We start from the raw sequence: 14639 nt of genomic DNA, 5'->3' as shown, positions 1-14639 counted from the left end.
AGGGGGTGTTCTGAAGACGCTGTCCGTATTGTTCATTGTCAAGTTGAAAGTGTTCTAAGAACTCTTGCGTTGTCCTGAAATGTTCGCACCGAAACAAAATGGGGGTGTGTTCTAAGAACACATGCGTTGTCTTGAAGTGTTCTAAGAACTCTTGCGTTGTCCTAAAATGTTCGTAGGGGGTGTCCTGAAGACGCTGTCTGTATTGTTTGTTGTCGAGTTGAAAGTGTTCTAAGAACTCTCGCGTTGTCCTGAAATGTTCGCACATAAACAAAATGGGGGTGGGTTCTAAGAACACATGCGTTGTCCTGAAGTGTTCTAAGAACTCTCACAGTGTCCTGAAATGATCGTAGGGGGTGTCCTGAAGACGCTGTCCGTATTGTTCGATGTCGAGTTGAAAGTGTTCTAAGAACTCTCGCGGTGTCCTGAAATGTTCGTAGGGGGTGTCCTGAAGACGCTGTCCGTATTGTTCGTTGTCAAGTTGAAAGTGTTCTAAGAACTCTCGCGATGTCCTGAAATGGTCGTACATAAACAAAATGGGGGTGTGTTCTAAGAACACACGCGTTGTCCTGAAATGTTCGTAGGGGGTGTCCTTAGGACGCTGTCCGTATTGTTCGATGGCAAGTTGAAAGTGTTCTAAGAACTGTCTCGGTGTCCTGAAATGTTCGTAAATAAACAAAATGGGGGTGTGTTCTAAGAACTCACTCGTTGTCCTGAAATGTTCGTAGGGGGTGTCCTGAAGATGCTGTCCGTATTGTTCGATGGCAAGTTGAAAGTGTTCTAAGAACTGTCTCGATTTCCTGAAATGTTCGCAAATAAACAAAATGGGGGTGTGTTCTAAGAACACACGCGTTGTCCTGAAATGTTCGCAGGAGGTGTCCTGAAGACGCTGTCCGTATTGTTCAATGGCAAGTTGAAAGTGTTCTAAGAACACTCGGGGTGTCCTGAAATGTTCGCAAATAAACAAAATGGGGGTGTTCTGAGGACGCTGTCCGTATTGTTCATTGTCAAGTTGAAAGTGTTCTAAGAACTCTTGCGTTGTCCTAAAATGTTCGCACATAAACAAAATGGGGGTGTGTTGTAAGAACACACGTGTTGTCCTGAAATGTTCGTAGGGGGTGTCCTGAGGACGCTGTCCATATTGTTCGTTGTCGAGTTGAAAGTGTTCTAAGAACTCTCGCGCTGTCCTGAAATGTTTGTAGGGGGTGTCCCGAAGACGCTGTCCGTCTTGTTCGATGGCAAGTTGAAAGTGTTCTAAGAACTCTCTCGTTGTCCTGAAATGTTCGTAGGGGGTGTTCTTAAGACGCTGTCTGTATTGTTCGTTGTCAAGTTGAAAGTGTTCTAAGAACTCTCGCGTTGTCCTGAAATGTTCGCACATAAACAAAAAGGGGGTGTGTTCTAAGAACACACGCGTTGTCCTGAAGTGTTCTAAGAACTCTTGCGGTGTCCTGAAATGTTCGTAGGGGGTGTCCTGAAGACACTGTCTGTATTGTTCGATGGCAAGTTGAAAGTGTTCTAAAAACAGTCTCGGTGTCCTGAAATGTTCGTAAATAAAAAAAATGGGGGTGTGTTCTAAAAACTCACGCATCGTCCTGAAATGTCCGTAGTGGGTGTCCTGAAGATGCTGTCCGTATTGTTCGATGGAAAGTTGAAAGTGTTCTAAGAACTGTCTCGGTGTCCTGAAATGTTCGCAAATAAACAAAATGGGGGTGTGTTCTAAGAACACACGCGTTGTCCTGAAATGTTCGTAGGGGGTGTCCTGAGGGCGCTGTCCGTATTGTTCGTTGTCGAGTTGAAAGTGTTCTAAGAACTCTCGTGGTGTCCTGAAATGTTCGCAGGGGGTGTCCTGAAGACGCTGTCCGTATTGTTCGATGGCAAGTTGAAAGTGTTCTAAGAACACTCGGGGTGTCCAGAAATGTTCGCAAATAAACAAAATGGGGGTGTTCTGAGGACGCTGTCCGTATTGTTCGTTGTCAAGTTGAAAGTGTTATAAGAACTCTCGCGTTGTCCTGAAATGTTCGCACATAAACAAAATGGTGGTGTGTTCTAAGAACACACGCGTTGTCCTGAAATGTTCGTAGGGGGTGTCCTGAGAACGTTGTCCATATTGTTCGTGTTCGAGTTGAAAGTGTTCTAAGAACTCTCGCGGTGTCCTGAAATGTTCGTAGGGGGTGTTCTGAAGACGCTGTCCGTATTGTTCGTTGTCAAGTTGAAAGTGTTCTAAGAACTCTCGCGTTGTCCTGAAATGTTCGTAGGGGGTGTCCTGAAGACGCTGTCCGTATTGTTCGATGGCAAGTTGAAATGTTTTAAGAACTGTCTTGGTGTCCTGAAATGTTCGTAAATAAACAAAATGGGGGTGTGTTCTAAGAACTCACGCGTTGTCCTGAAATGTTCGTAGGGGGTGTCCTGAAGACGCTGTCCGTATTGTTCGATGGCAAGTTGAAAGTGTTCTAAGAACACTCAGGGTGTCCTGAAATGTTCGCACATAAACAAAATGGGGGTGTGTTCTAAGAACACACGCATTGTCCTGAAATGTTCATAGGGGGTGTCCTGAGGACGCTGTCCGTATTGTTCGGTGTTGAGTTGAAAGTGTTCTAAGAACTCTCGCGGTGTCCTGAAATGTTCGTAGGGGGTGTCCTGAAGACGCTGTCCGTATTCGTCGATGGCAAGTTGAAAGTGTTCTAAGAACTCTCGCGTTGTCCTGAAATGTTCGTAGGGGGTGTTCTGAAGACGCTGTCCGTATTGTTCGTTGTCAAGTTGAAAGTGTTCTAAGAACTCTCGCATTGTCCTGAAATGTTCGTACATAAACAAAATGGGGGTGTGTTCTAAGAACACACGCGTTGTCCTGAAGTGTTCTAAGAACTCTCGCAGTGTCCTGAAATGTTCGCAGGGGGTGTCCTGAAGACGCTGCCCGTATTGTTCGATGGCAAGTTGAAAGTGTTCTAAGAACTGTCTCGGTTTCCTGAAATGTTCGCAAATAAGCAAAATGGGGGTGTGTTCTAAGAACACATGCGTTGTCCTGAAATGTTCGCAGGAGGTGTCCTGAAGACGCTGTCCGTATTGTTCGATGGCAAGTTGAAAGTGTTCTAAGAACACTCGGGGTGTCCTGAAATGTTTGCAAATAAACAAAATGGAGGTGTTCTGAGGACGCTGTCCGTATTGTTCGTTTTCAAGTTGAAAGTGTTCTAAGAACTCTCGCGTTGTCCTGAAATGTTCGCACATAAACAAAATGGGGGTGTGTTCTAAGAACACACGCGTTGTCCTGAAGTGTTCTAAGAACTCTCGCAGTGTCCTGAAATGTTCGCAGGGGGTGTCCTGAAGACGCTGTCCGTATTGTTCGATGTCAAGTTGAAAGTGTTCTAAGAACTGTCTCGGTTTCCTGAAATGTTCGCAAATAAACAAAATGGGGGTGTGTTCTAAGAACACATGCGTTGTCCTGAAATGTTCGCAGGAGGTGTCCTGAAGACGCTGTCCGTATTGTTCGATGGCAAGTTGAAAGTGTTCTAAGAACACTCGGGGTGTCCTGAAATGTTTGCAAATAAACAAAATGGAGGTGTTCTGAGGACGCTGTCCGTATTATTCGTTTTCAAGTTGAAAGTGTTCTAAGAACACACGCGTTGTCCTGAAATGTTTTTAGGGGGTGTCCTGAGAACGCTGTCCATATTGTTCGTTGTCGAGTTGAAAGTGTTATAAGAACTCTCGCGGTGTCCTGAAATGTTCGTAGGGGGTGTTCTGAAGACGCTGTCCGTATTGTTCGTTGTCAAGTTGAAAGTGTTCTAAGAACTCTCGCGTTGTCCTGAAATGTTCGTAGGGGGTGTTCTGAAGACGCTGTCCGTATTGTTAGTTGTCAAGTTGAAAGTGTTCTAAGAACTCTCGCGTTGTCCTGAAATGTTCGCACATAAACAAAATGGGGGTGTGTTCTAAGAACACACGCGTTGTCCTGAAATGTTCGCAGGAGGTGTCCTGAAGACGCTGTCCGTATTGTTCGATGGCAAGTTGAAAGTGTTCTAAGAACTGTCTCGGTTTCCTGAAATGTTCGCAAATGAACAAAATGGGGGTGTGTTCTAAGAACACATGCGTTGTCCTGAAATGTTCGCAGGAGGTGTCCTGAAGACGCTGTCCGTATTGTTCGATGGCAAGTTGAAAGTGTTCTAAGAACACTCGGGGTGTCCCGAAATGTTTGCAAATAAACAAAATGGAGGTGTTCTGAGGACGCTGTCCGTATTGTTCGTTTTCAAGTTGAAAGTGTTCTAAGAACTCTCGCGTTGTCCTGAAATGTTCGTAGGGGGTGTCCTGAAGACGCTGTCCGTATTGTTCGTTGTCAAGTTGAAAGTGTTCTAAGAACTCTTGCGATGTCCTGAAATGGTCGCACATAAACAAAATGGGGGTGTGTTCTAAGAACTCACTTGTTGTCCTGAAATGTTCGTAGGGGGTGTCCTGAAGATGCTGTCCGTATTGTTCGATGGCAAGTTGAAAGTGTTCTAAGAACTGTCTCGATTTCCTGAAATGTTCGCAAATAAACAAAATGGGGTGTGTTCTAAGAACACACGCGTTGTCCTGAAATGTTCGCAGGAGGTGTCCTGAAGACGCTGTCCGTATTGTTCAATGGCAAGTTGAAAGTGTTCTAAGAACACTCGGGGTGTCCTGAAATGTTCGCAAAATAAACAAAATGGGGGTGTTCTGAGGACACTGTCCGTATTGTTCATTGTCAAGTTGAAAGTGTTCTAAGAACTCTCACGTTGTCCTGAAATGTTCACACATAAACAAAATGGGGGTGTGTTCTAAGAACACACGCGTTGTCCTGAAATGTTCGTAGGGGGTGTCATGAGGACGCTGTCCATATTGTTCGTTGTCGAGTTGAAAGTGTTCTAAGAACTCTCGCGGTGTCCTGAAATGTTTGTAGGGGGTGTACCGAAGACGCTGTCCGTCTTGTTCGATGGCAAGTTGAAAGTGTTCTAAGAACTCTCTCGTTGTCCTGAAATGTTCGTAGGGGGTGTTCTTAAGACGCTGTCCGTATTGTTCGTTGTCAAGTTGAAAGTGTTCTAAGAACTCTCACGTTGTCCTGAAATGTTCGCACATAAACAAAAAGGGGGTGTGTCCTGAAGTGTTCTAAGAACTCTTGCGGTGTCCTGAAATGTTCGTAGGGGGTGTCCTGAAGACACTGTCTGTATTGTTCGATGGCAAGTTGAAAGTGTTCTAAAAACAGTCTCGGTGTCCTGAAATGTTCGTAAATAAAAAAAATGGGGGTGTGTTCTAAAAACTCACGCGTCGTCCTGAAATGTTCGTAGGGGGTGTCCTGAAGATGCTGTCCGTATTATTCGATGGCAAGTTGAAAGTGTTCTAAGAACTGTCTCAGTGTCCTGAAATGTTCGCAAATAAACAAAATGGGGGTGTGTTCTAAGAACACACGCGTTGTCCTGAAATGTTCGTAGGGGGTGTCCTGAGGGCGCTGTCCGTATTGTTCGTTGTCGAGTTGAAAGTGTTCTAAGAACTCTCGTGGTGTCCTGAAATGTTCGCGGGGGGTGTCCTTAAGACGCTGTCCGTATTGTTCGATGGCAAGTTGAAAGTGTTCTAAGAACACTCGGGGTGTCCTGAAATGTTCGCAAATAAACAAAATGGGGGGGTGTTCTAAGAACACACGCGTTGTCCTAAAATGTTCGCAGGAGGTGTCCTGAAGACGCTGTCCGTATTGTTGAATGGCAAGTTGAAAGTGTTCTAAGAACACTCGGGGTGTCCTGAAATGTTCGCAAATAAACAAAATGGGGGTGTTCTGAGGACGCTGTCCGTATTGTTCATTGTCAAGTTGAAAGTGTTCTAAGAACTCTTGCGTTGTCCTAAAATGTTCGCACATAAACAAAATGGGGGTGTGTTCTAAGAACACACGCGTTGTCCTGAAATGTTCGTAGGGGGTGTCCTGAAGACGGTGTCCATATTGTTCGTTGTCGAGTTGAAAGTGTTCTAAGAACTCTTGCGCTGTCCTGAAATGTTTGTAGGGGATGTCCCGAAGACGCTGTCCGTCTTGTTCGATGGCAAGTTGAAAGTGTTCTAAGAACTCTCTCGTTGTCCTGAAATGTTCGTAGAGGGTGTTCTTAAGACGCTGTCTGTATTGTTCGTTGTCAAGTTGAAAGTGTTCTAAGAACTCTCGCGTTGTCCTGAAATGTTCGCACATAAACAAAAAGGGGGTGTGTTCTAAGAACACACGCGTTGTCCTGAAGTGTTCTAAGAACTCTTGCGGTGTCCTGAAATGTTCGTAGGGGGTGTCCTGAAGACACTGTCTGTATGGTTCGATGGCAAGTTGAAAGTGTTCTAAAAACAGTCTCGGTGTCCTGAAATGTTCGTAAATAAAAAAAATGGGGGTGTGTTCTAAAAACTCACGCATCGTCCTGAAATGTCCGTAGGGGGTGTCCTGAAGATGCTGTCCGTATTGTTCGATGGCAAGTTGAAAGTGTTCTAAGAACTGTCTCGGTGTCCTGAAATGTTCGCAAATAAACAAAATGGGGGTGTGTTCTAAGAACACATGCGTTGTCCTGAAATGTTCGTAGGGGGTGTCCTGAGGGCGCTGTCCGTATTGTTCGTTGTCGAGTTGAAAGTGTTCTAAGAACTCTTGTGGTGTCCTGAAATGTTCGCAAATAAACAAAATGGGGGTGTTCTGAGGACGCTGTCCGTATTGTTCGTTGTCAAGTTGAAAGTGTTCTAAGAACTCTCGCGTTGTCCTGAAATGTTGGCACATAAACAAAATGGTGGTGTGTTCTAAGAACACACGCGTTGTCCTGAAATGTTCGTAGGGGGTGTCCTGAGAACGCTGTCCATATTGTTCGTTGTCGAGTTGAAAGTGTTCTAAGAACTCTCGCGGTGTCCTGAAATGTTCGTAGGGGGTGTTCTGAAGACGCTGTCCGTATTGTTCCTTGTCAAGTTGAAAGTGTTCTAAGAACTCTCGCGTTGTCCTGAAATGTTCGTAGGGGGTGTCCTGAAGACGCTGTCCGTATTGTTCGATGGCAAGTTGAAATGTTCTAAGAACTGTCTTGGTGTCCTGAAATGTTTGTAAATAAACAAAATGGGGGTGTGTTCTAAGAACTCACGCGTTGTCCTGAAATGTTCGTAGGGGGTGTCCTGAAGATGCTGTCCGTATTGTTCGATGGCAAGTTGAAAGTGTTCTAAGAACACTCGGGGTGTCCTGAAATGTTCGCACATAAACAAAATGGGGGTGTGTTCTAAGAACACACGCATTGTCCTGAAATGTTCATAGGGGGTGTCCTGAGGACGCTGTCCGTATTGTTCGGTGTTGAGCTGAAAGTGTTCTAAGAACTCTCGCGGTGTCCTGAAATGTTCGTAGGGGGTGTCCTGAAGGCGCTGTCCGTATTCGTCGATGGCAAGTTGAAAGTGTTCTAAGAACTCTCGCGTTGTCCTGAAATGTTCGTAGGGGGTGTTCTGAAGACGCTGTCCGTATTGTTAGTTGTCAAGTTGAAAGTGTTCTAAGAACTCTCGCGTTGTCCTGAAATGTTCGCACATAAACAAAATGGGGGTGTGTTCTAAGAACACACGCGTTGTCCTGAAGTGTTCTAAGAACTCTCGCAGTGTCCTGAAATGTTCGCAGGGGGTGTCCTGAAGACGCTGTCCGTATTGTTCGATGGCAAGTTGAAAGTGTTCAAAGAACACTCGGGGTGTACTAAATGCTTGCAAATAAACAAAATGGAGGTGTTCTGAGGACGCTGTCCGTATTGTTCGTTTTCAAGTTGAAAGTGTTCTAGGAACTCTCGCGTTGTCCTGAAATGTTCGCACATAAACAAAATGGGGGTGTGTTCTAAGAACACACGCGTTGTCCTGAAGTGTTCTAAGAACTCTCGCAGTGTCCTGAAATGTTCGCAGGGGGTGTCTTGAAGACGCTGTCCGTATTGTTCGATGGCAAGTTGAAAGTGTTCCAAGAACTGTCTCGGTTTCCTGAAATGTTCGCAAATAAACAAAATGGGGGTGTGTTCTAAGAACACATGCGTTGTCCTGAAATGTTCGCAGGAGGTGTCCTGAAGACGCTGTCCGTATTGTTCGATGGCAAGTTGAAAGTGTTCTAAGAACACTCGGGGTGTCCTGAAATGTTTGCAAATAAACAAAATGGAGGTGTTCTGAGGACGCTGTCCGTATTGTTCGTTTTCAAGTTGAAAGTGTTCTAAGAACACACGCGTTGTCCTGAAATGTTCTTAGGGGGTGTCCTGAGAATGCTGTCCATATTGTTCGTTGTCGAGTTGAAAGTGTTCTAAGAACTCTCGCGGTGTCCTGAAATGTTCGTAGGGGGTGTTCTGAAGACGCTGTCCGTATTGTTCGTTGTCAAGTTGAAAGTGTTCTAAGAACTCTCGCGTTGTCCTGAAATGTTCGTAGGGGGTGTTCTGAAGACGCTGTCCGTATTGTTAGTTGTCAAGTTGAAAGTGTTCTAAGAACTCTCGGTTTCCTGAAATGTTCGCAAATGAACAAAATGGGGGTGTGTTCTAAGAACACATGCGTTGTCCTGAAATGTTCGCAGGAGGTGTGCTGAAGACGCTGTCCGTATTGTTCGATGGCAAGTTGAAAGTGTTCTAAGAACACTCGGGGTGTCCTGAAATGTTTGCAAATAAACAAAATGGAGGTGTTCTGAGGACGCTGTCCGTATTGTTCGATGGCAAGTTGAAAGTGTTCTAAGAACTGTCTCGGTTTCCTGAAATGTTCGCAAATAAACAAAATGGGGGTGTGTTCTAAGAACACACGCGTTGTCCTGAAATGTTCGCAGGAGGTGTCCTGAAAACGCTTTCCGTATTGTTCGATGGCAAGTTGAAAGTGTTCTAAAAACATTCGGGGTGTCCTGAAATGTTCGCAAATAAACAAAATGGGGGTGTTCTGAGGACGCTGTCCGTATTGTTCGTTGTCAAGTTGAAAGTGTTCTAAGAACTCTCGCGTTGTCCTGAAATGTTCGCACTTAAACAAAATGGGGGTGTTTTCTAAGAACACACTCGTTGTCCTGAAATGTTCGTAGGGGGTGTCCGGAGGACGCTGTCCATATTGTTTGTTGTCGAGTTGAAAGTGTTCTAAGAACTCTCGTGGTGTCCTGAAATGTTCGCAAGGGGTGTCCTTAAGACGCTGTCCGTGTTGTTCGATGGCAAGTTGAAAGTGTTCTAAGAACACTCAGGGTGTCCTGAAATGTTCGCAAATAAACAAAATGGGGGTGTTCTGAGGACTCTGTCCGTATTGTTCGATGTCGAGTTGAAAGTGTTCTAAGAACTCTCGCGGTGTCCTGAAATGTTCGTAGGGGGTGTCCTGAAGACGCTGTCCGTATTGTTCGTTGTCAAGTTGAAAGTGTTCTAAGAACTCTCGCGATGTCCTGAAATGGTCGCACATAAACAAAATGGGGGTGTGTTCTAAGAACACACGCGTTATCCTGAAATGTTCGTAGGGGGTGTCCTTAGGACGCTGTCCGTATTGTTCGATGGCAAGTTGAAAGTGTTCTAAGAACTGTCTCGGTGTCCTGAAATGTTCGTAAATAAACAAAATGGGGGTGTGTTCTAAGAACTCACTCGTTGTCCTGAAATGTTCGTAGGGGGTGTCCTGAAGATGCTGTCCGTATTGTTCGATGGCAAGTTGAAAGTGTTCTAAGAACTGTCTCGATTTCCTGAAATGTTCGCAAATAAACAAAATGGGGGGGTGTTCTAAGAACACACGCGTTGTCCTAAAATGTTCGCAGGAGGTGTCCTGAAGACGCTGTCCGTATTGTTGAATGGCAAGTTGAAAGTGTTCTAAGAACACTCGGGGTGTCCTGAAATGTTCGCAAATAAACAAAATGGGGGTGTTCTGAGGACGCTGTCCGTATTGTTCATTGTCAAGTTGAAAGTGTTCTAAGAACTCTTGCGTTGTCCTAAAATGTTCGCACATAAACAAAATGGGGGTGTGTTCTAAGAACACACGCGTTGTCCTGAAATGTTCGTAGGGGGTGTCCTGAAGACGCTGTCCATATTGTTCGTTGTCGAGTTGAAAGTGTTCTAAGAACTCTTGCGCTGTCCTGAAATGTTTGTAGGGGGTGTCCCGAAGACGCTGTCCGTCTTGTTCGATGGCAAGTTGAAAGTGTTCTAAGAACTCTCTCGTTGTCCTGAAATGTTCGTAGAGGGTGTTCTTAAGACGCTGTCTGTATTGTTCGTTGTCAAGTTGAAAGTGTTCTAAGAACTCTCGCGTTGTCCTGAAATGTTCGCACATAAACAAAAAGGGGGTGTGTTCTAAGAACACACGCGTTGTCCTGAAGTGTTCTAAGAACTCTTGCGGTGTCCTGAAATGTTCGTAGGGGGTGTCCTGAAGACACTGTCTGTATTGTTCGATGGCAAGTTGAAAGTGTTCTAAAAACAGTCTCGGTGTCCTGAAATGTTCGTAAATAAAAAAAATGGGGGTGTGTTCTAAAAACTCACGCATCGTCCTGAAATGTCCGTAGGGGGTGTCCTGAAGATGCTGTCCGTATTGTTCGATGGCAAGTTGAAAGTGTTCTAAGAACTGTCTCGGTGTCCTGAAATGTTCGCAAATAAACAAAATGGGGGTGTGTTCTAAGAACACATGCGTTGTCCTGAAATGTTCGTAGGGGGTGTCCTGAGGGCGCTGTCCGTATTGTTCGTTGTCGAGTTGAAAGTGTTCTAAGAACTCTTGTGGTGTCCTGAAATGTTCGCAAATAAACAAAATGGGGGTGTTCTGAGGACGCTGTCCGTATTGTTCGTTGTCAAGTTGAAAGTGTTCTAAGAACTCTCGCGTTGTCCTGAAATGTTGGCACATAAACAAAATGGTGGTGTGTTCTAAGAACACACGCGTTGTCCTGAAATGTTCGTAGGGGGTGTCCTGAGAACGCTGTCCATATTGTTCGTTGTCGAGTTGAAAGTGTTCTAAGAACTCTCGCGGTGTCCTGAAATGTTCGTAGGGGGTGTTCTGAAGACGCTGTCCGTATTGTTCGTTGTCAAGTTGAAAGTGTTCTAAGAACTCTCGCGTTGTCCTGAAATGTTCGTAGGGGGTGTCCTGAAGACGCTGTCCGTATTGTTCGATGGCAAGTTGAAAGTGTTCTAAGAACACTCGGGGTGTCCTGAAATGTTCGCACATAAACAAAATGGGGGTGTGTTCTAAGAACACACGCATTGTCCTGAAATGTTCATAGGGGGTGTCCTGAGGACGCTGTCCGTATTGTTCGGTGTTGAGCTGAAAGTGTTCTAAGAACTCTCGCGGTGTCCTGAAATGTTCGTAGGGGGTGTCCTGAAGGCGCTGTCCGTATTCGTCGATGGCAAGTTGAAAGTGTTCTAAGAACTCTCGCGTTGTCCTGAAATGTTCGTAGGGGGTGTTCTGAAGACGCTGTCCGTATTGTTAGTTGTCAAGTTGAAAGTGTTCTAAGAACTCTCGCGTTGTCCTGAAATGTTCGCACATAAACAAAATGGGGGTGTGTTCTAAGAACACACGCGTTGTCCTGAAGTGTTCTAAGAACTCTCGCAGTGTCCTGAAATGTTCGCAGGGGGTGTCCTGAAGACGCTGTCCGTATTGTTCGATGGCAAGTTGAAAGTGTTCAAAGAACACTCGGGGTGTCCTAAATGCTTGCAAATAAACAAAATGGAGGTGTTCTGAGGACGCTGTCCGTATTGTTCGTTTTCAAGTTGAAAGTGTTCTAGGAACTGTCTCGGTGTCCTGAAATGTTCGCAAATAAACAAAATGGGGGTGTGTTCTAAGAACACATGCGTTGTCCTGAAATGTTCGTAGGGGGTGTCCTGAGGGCGCTGTCCGTATTGTTCGTTGTCGAGTTGAAAGTGTTCTAAGAACTCTTGTGGTGTCCTGAAATGTTCGCAAATAAACAAAATGGGGGTGTTCTGAGGACGCTGTCCGTATTGTTCGTTGTCAAGTTGAAAGTGTTCTAAGAACTCTCGCGTTGTCCTGAAATGTTGGCACATAAACAAAATGGTGGTGTGTTCTAAGAACACACGCGTTGTCCTGAAATGTTCGTAGGGGGTGTCCTGAGAACGCTGTCCATATTGTTCGTTGTCGAGTTGAAAGTGTTCTAAGAACTCTCGCGGTGTCCTGAAATGTTCGTAGGGGGTGTTCTGAAGACGCTGTCCGTATTGTTCGTTGTCAAGTTGAAAGTGTTCTAAGAACTCTCGCGTTGTCCTGAAATGTTCGTAGGGGGTGTCCTGAAGACGCTGTCCGTATTGTTCGATGGCAAGTTGAAATGTTCTAAGAACTGTCTTGGTGTCCTGAAATGTTTGTAAATAAACAAAATGGGGGTGTGTTCTAAGAACTCACGCGTTGTCCTGAAATGTTCGTAGGGGGTGTCCTGAAGACGCTGTCCGTATTGTTCGATGGCAAGTTGAAAGTGTTCTAAGAACACTCGGGGTGTCCTGAAATGTTCGCACATAAACAAAATGGGGGTGTGTTCTAAGAACACACGCATTGTCCTGAAATGTTCATAGGGGGTGTCCTGAGGACGCTGTCCGTATTGTTCGGTGTTGAGCTGAAAGTGTTCTAAGAACTCTCGCGGTGTCCTGAAATGTTCGTAGGGGGTGTCCTGAAGGCGCTGTCCGTATTCGTCGATGGCAAGTTGAAAGTGTTCTAAGAACTCTCGCGTTGTCCTGAAATGTTCGTAGGGGGTGTTCTGAAGACGCTGTCCATATTGTTAGTTGTCAAGTTGAAAGTGTTCTAAGAACTCTCGCGTTGTCCTGAAATGTTCGCACATAAACAAAATGGGGGTGTGTTCTAAGAACACACGCGTTGTCCTGAAGTGTTCTAAGAACTCTCGCAGTGTCCTGAAATGTTCGCAGGGGGTGTCCTGAAGACGCTGTCCGTATTGTTCGATGGCAAGTTGAAAGTGTTCAAAGAACACTCGGGGTGTCCTAAATGCTTGCAAATAAACAAAATGGAGGTGTTCTGAGGACGCTGTCCGTATTGTTCGTTTTCAAGTTGAAAGTGTTCTAGGAACTCTCGCGTTGTCCTGAAATGTTCGCACATAAACAAAATGGGGGTGTGTTCTAAGAACACACGCGTTGTCCTGAAGTGTTCTAAGAACTCTCGCAGTGTCCTGAAATGTTCGCAGGGGCTGTCTTGAAGACGCTGTCCGTATTGTTCGATGGCAAGTTGAAAGTGTTCCAAGAACTGTCTCGGTTTCCTGAAATGTTCGCAAATAAACAAAATGGGGGTGTGTTCTAAGAACACATGCGTTGTCCTGAAATGTTCGCAGGAGGTGTCCTGAAGACGCTGTCCGTATTGTTCGATGGCAAGTTGAAAGTGTTCTAAGAACACTCGGGGTGTCCTGAAATGTTTGCAAATAAACAAAATGGAGGTGTTCTGAGGACGCTGTCCGTATTGTTCGTTTTCAAGTTGAAAGTGTTCTAAGAACACACGCGTTGTCCTGAAATGTTCTTAGGGGGTGTCCTGAGAATGCTGTCCATATTGTTCGTTGTCGAGTTGAAAGTGTTCTAAGAACTCTCGCGGTGTCCTGAAATGTTCGTAGGGGGTGTTCTGAAGACGCTGTCCGTATTGTTCGTTGTCAAGTTGAAAGTGTTCTAAGAACTCTCGCGTTGTCCTGAAATGTTCGTAGGGGGTGTTCTGAAGACGCTGTCCGTATTGTTAGTTGTCAAGTTGAAAGTGTTCTAAGAACTCTCGGTTTCCTGAAATGTTCGCAAATGAACAAAATGGGGGTGTGTTCTAAGAACACATGCGTTGTCCTGAAATGTTCGCAGGAGGTGTGCTGAAGACGCTGTCCGTATTGTTCGATTGCAAGTTGAAAGTGTTCTAAGAACACTCGGGGTGTCCTGAAATGTTTGCAAATAAACAAAATGCAGGTGTTCTGAGGACGCTGTCCGTATTGTTCGATGGCAAGTTGAAAGTGTTCTAAGAACTGTCTCGGTTTCCTGAAATGTTCGCAGGAGGTGTCCTGAAAACGCTTTCCGTATTGTTCGATGGCAAGTTGAAAGTGTTCTAAAAACATTCGGGGTGTCCTGAAATGTTCGCAAATAAACAAAATGGGGGTGTTCTGAGGACGCTGTCCGTATTGTTCGTTGTCAAGTTGAAAGTGTTCTAAGAACTCTCGCGTTGTCCTGAAATGTTCGCACTTAAACAAAATGGGGGTGTTTTCTAAGAACACACTCGTTGTCCTGAAATGTTCGTAGGGGGTGTCCGGAGGACGCTGTCCATATTGTTTGTTGTCGAGTTGAAAGTGTTCTAAGAACTCTCGTGGTGTCCTGAAATGTTCGCAAGGGGTGTCCTTAAGACGCTGTCCGTGTTGTTCGATGGCAAGTTGAAAGTGTTCTAAGAACACTCAGGGTGTCCTGAAATGGTCGCAAATAAACAAAATGGGGGTGTTCTGAGGACTCTGTCCGTATTGTTCGATGGCAAGTTGAAAGTGTTCTAAGAACACTCGGGGTGTCCTGAAATGTTTGCACATAAACAAAATGGGTGTGTGTTCTAAAAACACACGCATTGTCCTGAAATGTTCGTAGGGGGTGTCCTGAGGACGCTGTCCGTATTGTTCGTTGTCGAGTTGAAAGTGTTCTAAGAACTCTCGCATTGTCCTGAAATGTTTGTAGAGGGTGTCCTGAAGACGCTGTCTGTCTTGTTCGATGGCAAGTTGAAAGTGTTCTAAGAACTCTCTCCTTGTCCTGAAATGTTCGTAGGGGGTG

This window comes from Ambystoma mexicanum, chromosome 12, assembly GCF_040938575.1.
Source record: "Ambystoma mexicanum isolate Mex_15411 chromosome 12, UKY_AmexF1_1, whole genome shotgun sequence".
Classification (NCBI taxonomy): Eukaryota; Metazoa; Chordata; class Amphibia; order Caudata; family Ambystomatidae; genus Ambystoma; species Ambystoma mexicanum.
This window is presented reverse-complemented; position numbering follows the sequence as displayed.